Source organism: Nematolebias whitei, chromosome 14, assembly GCF_014905685.2.
Source record: "Nematolebias whitei isolate Nwh7 chromosome 14, NemWhi1, whole genome shotgun sequence".
NCBI lineage: Eukaryota > Metazoa > Chordata > Actinopteri > Cyprinodontiformes > Rivulidae > Nematolebias > Nematolebias whitei.
In genome coordinates, this window is record NC_056511.1 from 15818338 (window position 1) to 15823985 (window position 5648).

Sequence of the window (5648 nt, forward strand, 5' to 3'; positions counted from 1 at the left end):
TATATGCTGCACATAATCAACATATACCACACGGGTTGCGTGACAGGTTACTGCACAGGTAATGACAATGAGTTTGAATAATTAGTTAGTTATTGCCAGTTGTACAGTGTTATTTAATTAGAGTTCAGTAATCTGAACACCCACAGCTAATCAGCTCTGATTCACCGCACCTGTTCTGATTCATATTTAAGCACTCCTCTCACCACTCTACTCTGCCAGATTATCAAACCCCTCACTGTAGTAGATGCTCATAGGTCTGTTCACAGCCTTGTTTGAGCTTCTCGTCTTGACCTCACGCCTGCCTTTTGGAAACCCGATCTGCCTGCTCTTGTTTTGCCTTTCTGTTCTCGTTACTGACTACCCCTTCTGGCCCAACGACTATGACTCACGGATTGTCCTTTGGATTTGTATCTGGATCTCTGAGTTCCTGTGTAAGACCCGAACCTCTACTCCTGGATGTCGTTTTTTGATTACCCCTCTGACCACACTCTGCTCTGCAGCTGCGCTTCACCCAGTGGTGGTGCCGTCATCTTACCCAGCTCCTACAGGTGGCCCCCATCTCTCCTGCTTGAGAAGGTTGACTGTCGTTCTGTTCATCATTTCACTCACAGAAATATTCAGTCCTATCTCTGTAGATTGGTTTAAAGCATTTTTGTAAACTTCTGTTATGTGCTAAAGAACCAAAACTGGTATTGACACAAACACATGCACACCCAGACACAGGCCAAAGTGCAACTGTTCATTTTAGCTGAAGGTAATTATACTGTACGTTATACTGATATATTTTAGAACAAAAAAATTGATCTACTTCAAATCTCCTCAACTTAACTGTACAGAAACAGCTAATAAGTCTCAGATATTTGTGGAATAGTTTTACAGTATGATGACCCCAAACTGACACTGAGACGTCTTAAAGTTTTACGCAACATTCTCAACATGCCTGCTTTAAAAATATTAAGGTATGCGTAAGTTTTTGCTGTAACATCTTTTTATAAAGTAAAAAAAATGTTAAAACTGAAATTATTTTGAAAACATCTCTTCTTTCATCATTCAGATATTTTAAAGCAGGGTTATGTGGAAAGGTTAAACAAACAACATCTTACCTGTAGCAGCTTTTTGAACAGCCTCAGTGAGGAAAGAGTTGAGTTCTGATCACGTTGACAAGCGAACGGCTAGTCAAAGTGAGACCAAGTCTAAAGTAAATTGTTGCACTCTTGAAGCAACTCCAGTCTCAAATATTTATGAGTAGTTTATGCAAATACAATTATATCACTGTAACATTTCCAAAGAAAAACCTTCAAAAGATTTGAATTATCCCTTTAATGTATAGGCAGTCCTGTAAAAGTAAAAAAAAAAGTGCATACAGTGTGTTTACTACAAGTACTGACAGGATGATGAATGCCTTTTATTTAGCAAATGCAGCCCTTCAGCTAAATGATTTTGTTCTGGTCCAGTTGTGCCATTGGTGCGATGGTTTCTGCAGCTTCAAAGGAGCTGAAACATGATTTGCTACAGTTAAACCCTCACCTTCAATTAGCTCGATTTATTTGGAGTAGTTTTTGTGCCCTTTGCTGAGTCATACACATGCTGAATTACATGCTAATTATAAGATCATAATGCTTTTATTGAAAAAATAAAATCAGTTTTTGCTCCTGCAGCTCTGCAGAAGTCAGCATACAATTTATCCGACATAGTAATGCAATCGGTGCAGGCGCGGTGAATGAAAGTCCATGCAATAAAACAAACAGTTTGAGGATGGTAATAGGTAAATTAAGCCATGGGTTAGACATCTGAAAGGCAGCCAGCGCATCAAGATATCTGACAGTGAATTTAGTGTCCACTCTGTAATTAGGCTAATGGCTCTAAACCCAGAGAGGAGGATAAATCGGAGCTGATCCAAGTGTTCAGAGGCTCCGACAGAGAGTGACAATGCAACAATAAAGCTGGGAGAGACGTAAATGAAACTGTACTCCGTTTGAAATCTTTCTTGAGACAAGCCTGAAGAATGAAACATGGATCAATTGATTGTTATTATTATTTATAGGTTTTTAATGATGTTGTTGAAGCACTGGATTCTAAGCTGGTGAAGATTCTCAGTCATCCAGGACATGATAAATAAAATAAAAAACGTTCAATACAAAAACAACTGGACTTTATTTGTAACAGAAGACATTTCGCTCCTCATCCGAGGAGCTTTCTCAATTCAATGAGCCCTCACTCACTGCTCATTGGATTGAGAAATCTCCTCAGACGAGGAGCGAAACGTCTTCTGTTACAAAGTCCAGTTGTTTTTGTATTGAACGTTTTTTTTAACTGGATTCTAAGGACTATTGTGCTGCACTATATTTAGACCTGTCTAAAGCTTTTGACACTGAGGACCATTATATATATGTTTTTAATTTACCCTTTATTTATACAGGTAGTCTCACTGAGTCACGAGAACTCATTTTCACGAGAGACCTGTTTTTTGGGAGCAGATGGTGGGAGTTAAGTGCCTTGCTCAGGTTCCCAGAATGGGGCAAATGAGGATAGAAACAGGTTTGGGTGTTTCACCTTTTCCACCCACATTTTGATGTTGTCGGCACCGGGAGTTGAACCTGCAACTTTCCGATCACAGGCCCATCTTCTCTAACCTCTGCGACACCACTCCCCATGTTATAAGCTCTCAGACATTGGTTTTTCAGATCACACTATCGGTTGGTTCTCTAATTATCCCTCAGATTGGAGGTGATGTGTTCAACATAATGGTACTTCTTCCAGCTACCTAACTGTCAACAATGGTGTACCACAAGGCTCAGTCTTAGGACCCACCCTTTTCACAATCTACTTAAATAGTGTAGGTCAGATCATTCCTTACATTTACATTCCTATGCCAACACTACAACTGTCGAGCTAATTCAGTTGCTAAGGTTTTCCAGCGTTTACAGTCTGCATTCGACATCATCCAGTCAGATTTGTTCCGTCTCAAACTGGTGCTAAATGCTGATAAAACCAAAGGGATGTTGTTTTCAAACAGGAATTTTGTACCAGCAGTCCTTCCTCCTATCTTATGTATAAATGGTGTTCCTATTGAGTTTGTCGATTCTTATAAACACTTGGGTATTTTAATTGATTCACATCTCTCTTTTAAGCCTCATCGAATATTTAGTAAAGAAACTGAAAGTAAAACAGGGTTTCATTTTTAGAAATAGATCCTGTCTAACTCTGAATGTTAGAAAACGGCTTGTAACTGTTACTTCCTTTCCTTTTACATAATTTCATAGTGTAACTGTTTTTGTTTCATTTTATATCATTTCTTTCATTTACTTTTCATTTTATATGATTTTATATGATTGCCTATTGTTGTCTGTACTTCATCTGTGTTCTTTGTTTAAATCAGGTCTTTGTTTTAAATGAGTCCTCAAGGCTGAATGTAACCTGTATATAAATAAAGGTTGAATGAAAAAAAAAATTAAAGAGAAATACTTTGACCAGTTTGAACTGTTGCAGTCCAATTCACATGTTGAACTATTCACGGCACTCTTTATTACATTTACACTTTATCCTCTCTTAGTAAACAGAGTGCTTTTACTGCCAAGAGCTCAATGACTGTAAACACTGCATCCAAATTTAAATATATTTACAGCAAATCCATTTAATTTAAATAGAGCCATTAAACTGCAATGCAATTCCAGGTGCTTAAGACGTGAAAAGCGTTAGGACATTACGGTGGTATAAAAGCACAGTTAGGAGAGTAGATGAATTAATGAAAATGGGAAGACCAGAATCAGAAGACTGTGTTTTCTGGTTGTTTGTTTCTCCACTAAATAGGAGCTTTGGCAGAATCTAACCCAAGCATGAGGCCAACGGTAAACAGAACATCTGTCAGAGGAAACTGAAAACCAGAGAGTGTGAAAGCTGAACAGGTAACATGAAAAACAGCTGTGATGGATTCAGAACTGGTGGGAGAAAAAAACAACAACTTTTTATCATATCCATTTCTTAGATAAAGTTTGCTGCCAATTATGTCTTCACAATACTAACCTCAACACTGTAAGTAATTTGAGGATGCTGAATTTAACTTTTTATGATGATGAGGACACCCTCTCTAACTAATTAATAATGAACTGTGTGTTTTTATGAGTCTCTTTTGTGTGAAAGCTGCAGACGCACAACTTTGAAATGCCAGCCTGACCTTTATTAGCTTGACTGGGATTAAAGCTGCACACAGAAAAACAAATAAAGCTTCTGTAACAAACACTTATGACCTTCAATGAAGGCTACTTATGAGTATGTGTCCAACAAGTCAACTATTCATGTTTCTGAGGGATTAAAAGAAAAACTTGCTGAGTGATGCTTTATTAGACCTACATATGAAAACTCATTCGTTTTTGTTTTTGTCTCCTTCAAACTCATAAAGCATTCACACATCCATCGCTGTTAGAATGGAAAGCGATGAAGATGTTGGATGAAGGCAGCTTGAGACTTGCCCTCTCTGGAGAGAACTCGAGTAAATTTGGATTTCAGACACCAGATCAGAAATCATGCATAAATGCTGTCTTGTTTACCTTATAAGATTTAAATTAATACATTTAAACTCTTATATGTTGTTACTCTAAAATTTTTATCATTTCTACACAAGATTTTGTCTCAATATAATTGAAAAAGAAGATTGGTGTGAGTTTAAATATATATACAAGTGTCAGAAATATCCATCCTTTAGTCCATATTTTATATCTGCTTTTCCATGAAGGGTTGCCAGGGAGCTGGTGCCAGTCTCTGGCGGTCACTGTGACGGGGACGGGGTGTATCATGAACAAGCCACAAGTACATCATAGGATCATATTAGCGTAGTAACATTTGGCATGAAACCTTCAGTTGTGAAACACATGTAGCCTCTGATTTAACTGAGTCCAAGACATTTCAGTTTATTGGTCAAAACAAGTGGCATTCATTGGATCAAAGTCATTAAAAGTCTATTTAATTTGAGTTGAGTTAGGAGGTATTGTTACATACGGATCTTAATGCTGGGGTTACAAGACGAATAACTGCTCATAAATAAACAAAAAGTAAAGTATAGTAGTCCCTTGGTTATCGCGGGGGATCCGGACCCTGAAGACCCGCGATAAGTGAAAAACCACGAAGTAGGAATAGTAGTAAAATTAGTAAGTAGTAGTTTATTTTAGTATATACAGTATAAACTTGAAGGCATTTTAAAACCTTCCCACACTCTTGCAATATTCTAAACAATGTTTCTAAACTCTAAATGCTTTAAAAGAGCACAGCATATCATGATTTCAACTCTCTGCCTCATCTGCTCTTTGCCATCTGCAAGCACTCTTGGCCACGCCCACTTCTCCGCTCTACACGGAGAACAGCTGATCAGCTGCAGCAGGAGTTTTATCCTGCAGTAAGGGCTGCACAAATGTGCAGGTACTAAAATATTTAAAATAATTTATTTTAAATAAAAAGTCCATGCCAATTGTGCGGCTCATCCATCAATCAGCCAATTGTGTGTCATGTCCAATCTTATTTTGAAAACCGCGATAGAGCGAATCCGTGATAAATGAACAGCAAAGTAGCAAGGTACTACAGTACATTGATTGTTGACACCGTCTATGTTATCATTCTCATTTTGATTAACTGGTTAATTCTTCTGTTTATTAAAA

At 37.7% G+C, this 5648-nt stretch overlaps 1 protein-coding gene across 1 annotated transcript in view; it reads left to right on the forward strand.

Moving 5' to 3' along the window:
* The window catches only part of LOC119419951 (proto-oncogene DBL), a 44453-nt gene that overhangs the window by 25032 nt on the left and 13773 nt on the right, over nucleotides 1–5648 (forward strand). The gene's annotated exons all lie outside the window — the stretch shown is intronic.